Below are 9,529 nucleotides of genomic sequence, written 5' to 3'. Positions count from 1 at the left end.
TTACTTTGCTTTGCGTCAGACCTTAGGCTGCTAGAGAGGTATCCTGCTGTTTAGTTAGAGCCGGACAGGCTTATAGTTTGTTTTGTTTACAAGGTGCTCTGTGACTACAACATCTAAATAAACGCGCTTTTACGTTGGAAACCTGTGTGAAACTGTCATTGCCGCCCCATGCGTGAGCTGTCCCCTACAATTGGTGGAGAATGCGGGCACCGATCCCGCTACCTCTCGCACGCCAAGCGAGAGCTCTACCATTTGAGCTAATTCCCCTTGTTCTGGGAGTTGTGGAGAAGGGGGAACGTTTCTGCAGCTGGGGAACAAACTCCGGCAGAGTCTGTAACCCTCCCTGTAAATAATGGGTCAGGTGAGACGGCCATTGGGAACAATGATACCAGTAAGGGGCATGATGAAAAGGATCTAGGCCCACCTGAAATGTATAGTGAAGATTCTTTCCCCTTGCAGGTGTTAGCTGGGGAGGAAGAAGAAGAAACTTCCCTACCCGGCCAACAGGTCTTAGATTTAGAAATGTCTCGGGGTAACTTCGGGACCGAGCAAGTGAGAGACCCCACTCTGGGAACTGCACGGGCAAATGTCACGGTAGTAAATGGGGTACCACAGGAACCCGACGCTGACCAGAAATTTCCGCATTTTGCCATGAATGGGGATCTAGTGTACCGGGTCACCAAAGTTAACAAGGAAATTGTGGAACAGCTTCTGGTGCCAAAACCATACCGACACCTGGTGCTGGACATAGCCCATAACCATGTGTTTGGGGGGCACTTGGGGACTAATAAAACACAAGAGAGGGTCCTCCAAAGGTTTTATTGGCCTGGGGTATATGAAGAAGTAAAAAGGTATTGTGAGTCATGCCCCACATGCCAGAAGAGTGCCCCAACACCACACTTCCGTAGCCCCTTGGTGCCACTTCCCATCATTGAAGTACCATTTGAGAGAGTTGCCATGGATTTGGTAGGGCCCATTGTCAAATCTGCTAGGGGACACCAATACATTTTGGTTGTCTTGGATTATGCTACCCGGTACCCAGAGGCGGTACCCTTAAGAAACATGGCCTCCAAAAATATTGCTAGGGAGTTGTTTTACATGTTCTCTCGCACGGGGATCCCTAAAGAAATTCTTACTGACCAGGGTACGCCCTTTATGTCACGGGTCATGAAAGACCTGTGTAAGTTGTTTAAAATCACTCACCTCCGTACCTCAGTGTACCACCCTCAAACAGACGGGTTAGTGGAGAGGTTTAACAAAACCCTAAAGCATATGCTAAAAAAGGTGGTAGAAAGGGATGGTCGGGATTGGGACTGTCTATTACCCTACCTCATGTTCTCTATCCGGGAGGTGCCCCAAGCGTCTACAGGGTTTTCCCCCTTTGAGTTAGTGTATGGCCGACATCCACGGGGTTTGTTAGATATTGCCAAAGAAACTTGGGAGACCGAGGCCACCCCATATAAGAGTGTTATTGAACATGTGGCTCAGATGCAGGAGCGAATAGCGACGGTGATGCCTATAGTTAAAACGCATCTGCAAAGAGCGCAGGAGGCCCAGAGCAGAATTTATAACAGATCTGCCAGGTTGAGGGCCTTTAATCCTGGGGACAGGGTCCTGGTTTTAGTGCCCACCGTTGAAAGTAAGTTTTTAGCCAAGTGGCAGGGTCCCTATGAGGTTGTAGAGAAGATGAGTGAGGTGAACTACAAGGTCCATCAACCGGGCAGGAGAAAACCCTTCCAGGTTTACCACGTAAACCTGATCAAGCCGTGGAAAGAGCGGGAGTCTTTGGGGGCGACCCAGGCAGGGGTCAAAGAAGTGGGGCAACCAGTTCCCCCAGTAACCATAGGAGAGGCACTGTCAGTGCCCCAGAAGCAGGAGGTGAGGGAGTTCCTGCAGGAAAACAGACGAAAGTTTTCGGACCTACCTGGCCGTACCCACCTCATAAAACACCATATTAAAACTGAGCCTCACAGTAAAGTGAACCTGAAGCCATACAGGATACCAGAAGCCCGTAGAGAGGCGGTATCCACGGAGGTCAGGCGCATGCTTGAATTAGGTGTTATTGAGGAATCTACTAGTGAGTGGTCAAGCCCCATAGTGCTAATCCCAAAGCCCAACGGGACGTGGAGGTTCTGTAATGACTTCAGGAGATTAAATGAGGTCTCAAAGTTTGATGCGTACCCCATGCCCCGAGTGGATGAACTGGTTGAGAGGCTTGGGAAGGCAAGGTACATTACAACACTTGACCTTACAAAGGGCTATTGGCAGATACCGTTAACTGAGGAGGCTAAAGAGAAGACTGCCTTTTCCACTCCAGAGGGCCTGTTCCAGTATGTTGTGATGCCATTTGGGTTACATGGGGCCCCTGCTACCTTTCAGAGGCTGATGGATCTGATTTTGAGACCACATCGTGATTATGCCGCTGCTTACCTGGACGATGTGGTAATTTTTTCGTCTGACTGGAAAAGTCACCTCGGTAAGGTACAGGGCGTGTTAGACTCCATTAGTGATGCAGGCCTAACCATAAACCCTGAAAAATGTGCAGTGGGTCTGGAGGAAGCAAGATACCTGGGTTATATCATTGGTAGGGGGCTGGTTAAACCCCAGATCAATAAGATTGAGGCGATACAGAACTGGCCTAGGCCAGTAACAAAGAAACAAGTGAGGGCTTTCCTTGGCATAACCGGGTACTACCGTCGGTTCGTGCCCAATTTTGCCTCCATGGCCACACCATTGACAGACTTAACAAAGGGTGGTAAGTCAGTGATGGTAAAGTGGAACCCCGAGGCAGAAAGGGCTTTTCAGAGTCTGAAGTCTGTCCTGTGTGACCAGCCAGTGCTCGTTTCCCCTGATTTTAGGAAACCATTTCTGGTTCAGACAGACGCGTCTGCTAGAGGTTTGGGGGCAGTTTTGTCACAAGTGGTTAATGGGGAAGAACACCCAGTGCTGTACTTGAGTAGGAAACTGACCCCAGCCGAGGAAAATTATGCCATAGTGGAAAGGGAGTGTCTCGCCATCAAGTGGGCGTTGGAGTCCCTGAGATATTATCTCCTGGGCAGGGAATTCGTGTTGGTGACTGACCATGCTCCTCTGGCATGGATGAAACAGAGCACCACTGTGCCCGCATTCTCCACCAATTGTAGGGGACAGCTCACGCATGGGGCGGCAATGACAGTTTCACACAGGTTTCCAACGTAAAAGCGCGTTTATTTAGATGTTGTAGTCACAGAGCACCTTGTAAACAAAACAAACTATAAGCCTGTCCGGCTCTAACTAAACAGCAGGATACCTCTCTAGCAGCCTAAGGTCTGACGCAAAGCAAAGTAACCAGTTTTGTATGGGGTAAAGCTTCATACCTGGTGAGCTGCAGCGCTGGCTGTAGCTGCTCCTTCATTCAGTTTCTCCCTTCACCTGCAAACTTAACAGCCCTCTCTTTTAAGGCTTCCTCCCCAGTAACGAGCTTAGGAAGCCTCACCTGAGAGCACCTGGGTTTGCTACCATGCCTGGCAGAGGTAACCAGGTGAGATATATATACCATCAACCACGCTCCCATACACTTTACCACACCTGATTTCATTATATGCTTTTAACCAGTCCTCTATTTGATAATTTATTCCAGTATCTTTTTCCCATTTTCCTTTATTTAATAGGTAGTTCTTCTAATATAAAACTATCTTTCAATACTTTTAATTTGTGGATTATTCTTGATTTTATAATGTTTATTAAGAAATTCCTCCACTCTTTGAGATCTCGTAACTCCTACCGATTGCAAAAAAGATTTTATTCTTATATAATTAAATATATCGGAAGTCAATAGATTCCATTTCTCTTTAAAAAGAGGCCAAGTTAAGAGAGTTTCTGAATCATACATATCAGATATATATTTTATATTAGATCCTCTCCAATTGCGTAGATCTAAATCGCTTATATAGTTATTCAATACTTCGATTGGAGTTGAATAAAGAAGACCTCTATCAATTTTCATATAGTTTTTCCACTTTTCTAAAGTTATTATTGAGTCTTTAATCACTGCATTTTCGCAATTTACATGTTTAGTCCTTTCATGGTTTAACCAAATAATATTATAGGGTTGTACGGGATTCATTGCCTCTTTTTCCATTTCAAACCATGCGGTGTTATCGTTCTTTGATTTATCCCATGAGAGAGTATGAGCTAGCATACAAATCTGGTGAATCTCTTTTATATTTGGTAATGCTAGACCTCCTGTTTGGTTACTTCTAATTAAGTTTTTATAAGAGATTCTTGGAGTCTTATTTTGCCAAACATATAGTGAAATCAGACTTTGAATTTGAGAAAGAATGGAATAGGGAACCCTCAAAGGTATTGCTCTTAAGACATATAATATCTTAGGAATATAATATGCGTTTAATACATTGATTCTCCCTAACCAAGAAATTTCAAGCCCTTTCCATTCGGAGAGTTTTTTTTTTCATTTTATTTATAAGAAGGGCATAGTTTTCTTTGATCATTTCTTTTAAATTATATTTTATTTTGATTCCTAAATAATCTAAAGTATTGTTTCCCCAATCTACATTTATATATAACTTCATTAACTTGGCTTGTTTCTCTGTTTGATGGAATTAAATGATCTGAGTTTTATTAATATTTAATTTGTAATTTGAGAGTTTACCGTATTCGTTAATAATATCTAGTACGGATTTTATTGATTTATCACGATGTGGGAGTGTTAAAATAATGTCATCTGCGAAGAGAGTTATCTTATATTCATTATTTATGATTTTAATTCCCGTTATCTCCATTGAATTCCTTATTGATTGAGCTAAAGGCTCAATTGATGAGGCATAGAGCAATGGGGCTAAGGGACAGCCTTGTCTTGTACCATTACTAATTTCGAACCTATTTGATATAAACATAGAACCTATTATTTGGGCTTAGGGAGTTTTATATAATGCTAATACATTTCTTTTAAATTCACCCGAGATGCCGAAAGCTTCCATTGATTCTGACAAAAATTGCCAGTCAACCCGGTCAAAAGTTTTCTCAGCATCAAGTGCTAGAAATGCGGTATATGTCGAACTTTTTTTGACCAGATCTATAAGATTCAATATTTTACGGATATTATCCGTTAGTTGTCTACCTATAATAAAGCCCGCCTGATCCATGTGAATTATATCTGGAAGGTATACCTTGAGCCTTTCTGCTAGAATCTTTGAATAGATTTTAATATCGATATTTATTAAAGAAATAGGTCTATAACTAGATACTTTGCTCGGGTCTTTATTGGGTTTTAAGATAGGACATACTGACGCTAATAACATCTCGGGTGGAAAGCTAGATCCTGTCATCACTTCTCCAAAAGAATTAAAAAGAATTGGTATAATAATTTCCTTAAATGTTACATAAAACATTGCTGTATATCCATCTGGTCCTGGAGCTTTCTTCCTTTCTAAATTCTCGATTCTTTTTTTTATTTCTTCCTTACTTATTGGGGCATTCAATATTTCTAATTTTTCTTTATTTATTTTTGGTAATTTAAGGGATCGAAGGTAGTTCTTAATTTTTTCATTTGATTTAGGAGGCCCTGTTAAATTATAGAGAGATTTGTAATATTCTTCAAAGGATTTAGCTATTTGCTGTGGATTTAAGAAAATGTCATTCCCCACTAATATTTTTTTAATAACCTTTTTTTTTTTGGTTCCTGTTTTAATTTATTCTTTAGATATTTTCCTGCTCGATTGTTCCCATAGTACCAATTCTGCTTCATTCTTAGAAGTCCTCTATTCACCCTTTCTTGTAACCTCAGATTTATCTCAGCTCTTATTATATTAAGTTCTGTTGTATCTGTAGTATTGGGATTTTGTTTATTTAATCTCTCTTTTTAAACTAGATTAATGTATAGGTCCACCAAACAATGCCCTTTTTTCTTATTTATGTTATAGGTTGCATCCCCGCATAAAACATTTAAATGTATTCCATAATGTTAAATTTGAAACTTCTCCATTATTATTCTTCTCCATCAATATATCAGCTTGTTTATGTAGATCTTCCACGATCTCTTCCTTATTTAATATAAATTCATCTAATCTCCATTTCCTGTTAATTCTATAATCCTGGTTATTCCTAAATTCAATAAATACTGGGGCGTGGTCAGACCATGTTATTTGTCCTATATTAGATTTTACTATGGAGCTTAAGTTGTCTGGTTCTGTTCATATATAGTCTAATCTTGAATAAGAAGTATGTGGTTGAGAAAAAAAGGAGAAATCTTGTTCTTTAGGATGGAGGACTCTCCATATATCAAAGAGTGAGTTACTTTCTAAAAAAAAAATCATATTTCTTGCTTCCATTTTTATATTTGAATCTATAGTTAATTTAAAGGGTACGTTCTTGTCTTTTTCAGGATCAACAATACAATTGAAATCTCCTCCCATATATAATATACCTTTATTCACCTGTTGTACTCTATTGTATAGTTTTTTTCGTATATCTAGAGGGATTAATATTTGGTGCGTAGATATTTACTATTGTATATTTTATATCATTGATTTTACATATCAAGATTTGAGATCTACCTTGTGGGTCATCGTCATGTAAAATTAGTTAAAATTTGACTTTATTAGAAATTATGATTGCTACCCCTCTTTTTTTGATAGTCCCTTGTAAATTTGAATAAAATATTTCTGGGAAATTTTTATATCTCCATATTCTTTGTGGATCTAATATCCTGTGAGTTTCCTGAATTAGAGCAATGTCCACTTTATTTTGGTGAAGCATATCTTTCAAATAGTTTCTTTTTAGAGGTGTATTTAACCCTTGCACATTCATAGTAACTAATCTTAAAGAAGTACCCATTTTTGTATGTTCTCTGTAACAGGGGCGTACCTAGAGTATTTGGCACCCGGGGCGGATCCTGTAAGTGGCACCCCCCCCAAATGTAAAGACATCTACAAAATTATGTTGGCAAGAATATTTATTGCACCAATTTGTAAACTGTATGTCAACTGTAAACAACAAGAAATCTGAAAAAATAAATTAATAACTTATAAGTAAAATAAATACATTTAAATAACATTTACTGAACATATAATAGTGCTTTCTTTAATAACCCTCCAAAAAAAACAGCGTCCACATTGCCCACATAGAACCTGACCAGCACCCAAATTACACACACATAGGACGTGCCATCTTTGCCCCCAAACAGCCCAGCATGAGTCAGCATTGTTCCCAAACAGCCGAGTGTACGCCATCTTTGTCCCATAAACACGCTACCTGTGCCATCTTTGTCCCATAAACACCCTGCCTGTGCCATTTTTGTCCCATAAACACCCTGCTTATACCATCTTTGCCTTTTTGACAAATCAACTATACACCTATGATTAACACAAACACTTTTACAGTCACTCACTAATTCACTTTCATTCACACAATCATTTATTCTTTCACACAAATTATTTACACATATTCATTGATGCATTCTCACAAATTCGTTAATTCTCTCACTCATTCACACAATTCATCCACACATTAATCCATTCATTTTCGCTCTCTCATTCTGACTCTTTATTTCAATATTCTTGCTACTCTCCTTTCTCCCCATCTACCCATTCTCACCCCCTTCTGCCCTATCTAGTCCTTCTTACTCCCTTCTCCCTATCTACCCCCTATCCCCCCGTCTCACTCCCTTCTCCCTATCTACCCCCCCTAACTATCTACCCTCCCCCCCTTTGAAGTTCACTTACCTTTCACGAGTCCTGGGGTGGGGGTGCAAGGCCTCTGTCTCCCAGCTCTGCCACTGTATGGAACAGCATGGTAAGTGTGGATTGGTAAATGTGTGAGAGTGATGGGAGTTATGATGTACTTTAGAGCATAATTATATAATGAAAAAGACATTGGAAATGGTACAGCATAACACCCATCACTCTCACACATTTACCAATCCACACTTACCAATCCACACTTACCATTCCAGATGCCACACATACCAATCCACACATACCAATCCACAGATTCCACACATACCAATCCACAGATTCCACACATACCAATCCACACTTGCCAATCCACATTTACCAATCCACAGATTCCACACATACCAATCCACAGATTCCACACATACCAATTCACACTTGCCAATCCACATTTACCAATCCAGATTCCACACATACCAATCCACAGATTCCATACATACCAATCCACACTTACCAATCCACACATACCAATCCACAGATTCCACACTTACCAATCCACACATACCAATCCACACTTACCAATCCACAGATTCCACACATACCAATCCACACATACCAATCCACAGATTCCACACATACCAATCCACACATACCAATCCACGTTTACCAATCCACAGATTTCACATTTACCAATCCACACATACCAATCCACAGATTCCACACATACCAATCCACAGATTTCACATTTACCAATCCACACATAGCAATCCACACATACCAATCCACAGATTCCACACATACCAATCCACACATACCAATCCACAGATTCCACACATACCAATCCACAGATTCCACACATACCAATCCACAGATTCCACACATACCAATCCACATATACCAATCCACTCTCACTGTCACTCTAACTGAATGATTTCCTACCTTTCCTCTTTTCTTCTTACAACAGTCAGCTCCTTTTCTTTCTCTTCGCTCCTCTTCTTCTGTCTTCTTCCTGGTTCAGAGGGCACGGACGGCGGTGGGCGCGGCTTCAGTGTTGTGCGCCGGGATCTGACAACAAACCCCGGCGCACAGCAGCAGTTGCCGCGCAGATCGCGAGGGAGCGGTATCGGAGGTCTTTAACAGACCACCGGCTCCCTTGAGTGATTTTAAGCCGGTTCCACCGGCTTAAAATCACTCAAGGGAGCCGGAGGTCTGTTAAAGACCTCCGATACCGCTCCCTTGCGAGCCTTCTCCTCCAGCGGCGGACATTGCTGTCCGTCTCTGGAGGAGTGCTGGGTGCTGGCAAGTTGGCACCCCCCTGATGAGCGGCACCCGGTGCGGACCGCCCCCCGCTAGGTACGCTACTGCTCTGTAAACCTAAACGATACAATTTTCTTATTTTTAAAACCATTCATTCTACATATAAACATCCATATAACGATTCTTAAACCATCAAATATACATACAAACATATAAATTCCAATTCTAAGAAACTCTTTCTTAAAATCCATCCTGTTACTATTATAGGAATTTCCCGGCATGGAGGTGAGCTATAGTAAATTTCTTAAAGCTATTGAATAATAATCCTACTCCTGTCCCTCTATCCAGTTCCTCACGAAGTAAGGGACTGGAATAAAGAGAGACAGGGGGAGATAAATAGTTTAGTATAGTGAAGGCTTATATATTTATAATAAGATTCTATATCATCGTTATAACTTATATAAAATATAACAGGTTAGTCTTTAGTATCTTACATTGTTTTATATTACTTCTTTTATATAGTGTATAGCACAGATTAGATTCAGTTATATATTCAGATTTAACATTTGTCAGGAACCACTTTTTTGCTGCCTGAACCATGG

This window comes from Spea bombifrons, chromosome 5, assembly GCF_027358695.1.
Source record: "Spea bombifrons isolate aSpeBom1 chromosome 5, aSpeBom1.2.pri, whole genome shotgun sequence".
In the NCBI taxonomy this organism is placed as follows: domain Eukaryota; kingdom Metazoa; phylum Chordata; class Amphibia; order Anura; family Pelobatidae; genus Spea; species Spea bombifrons.
This window is presented reverse-complemented; position numbering follows the sequence as displayed.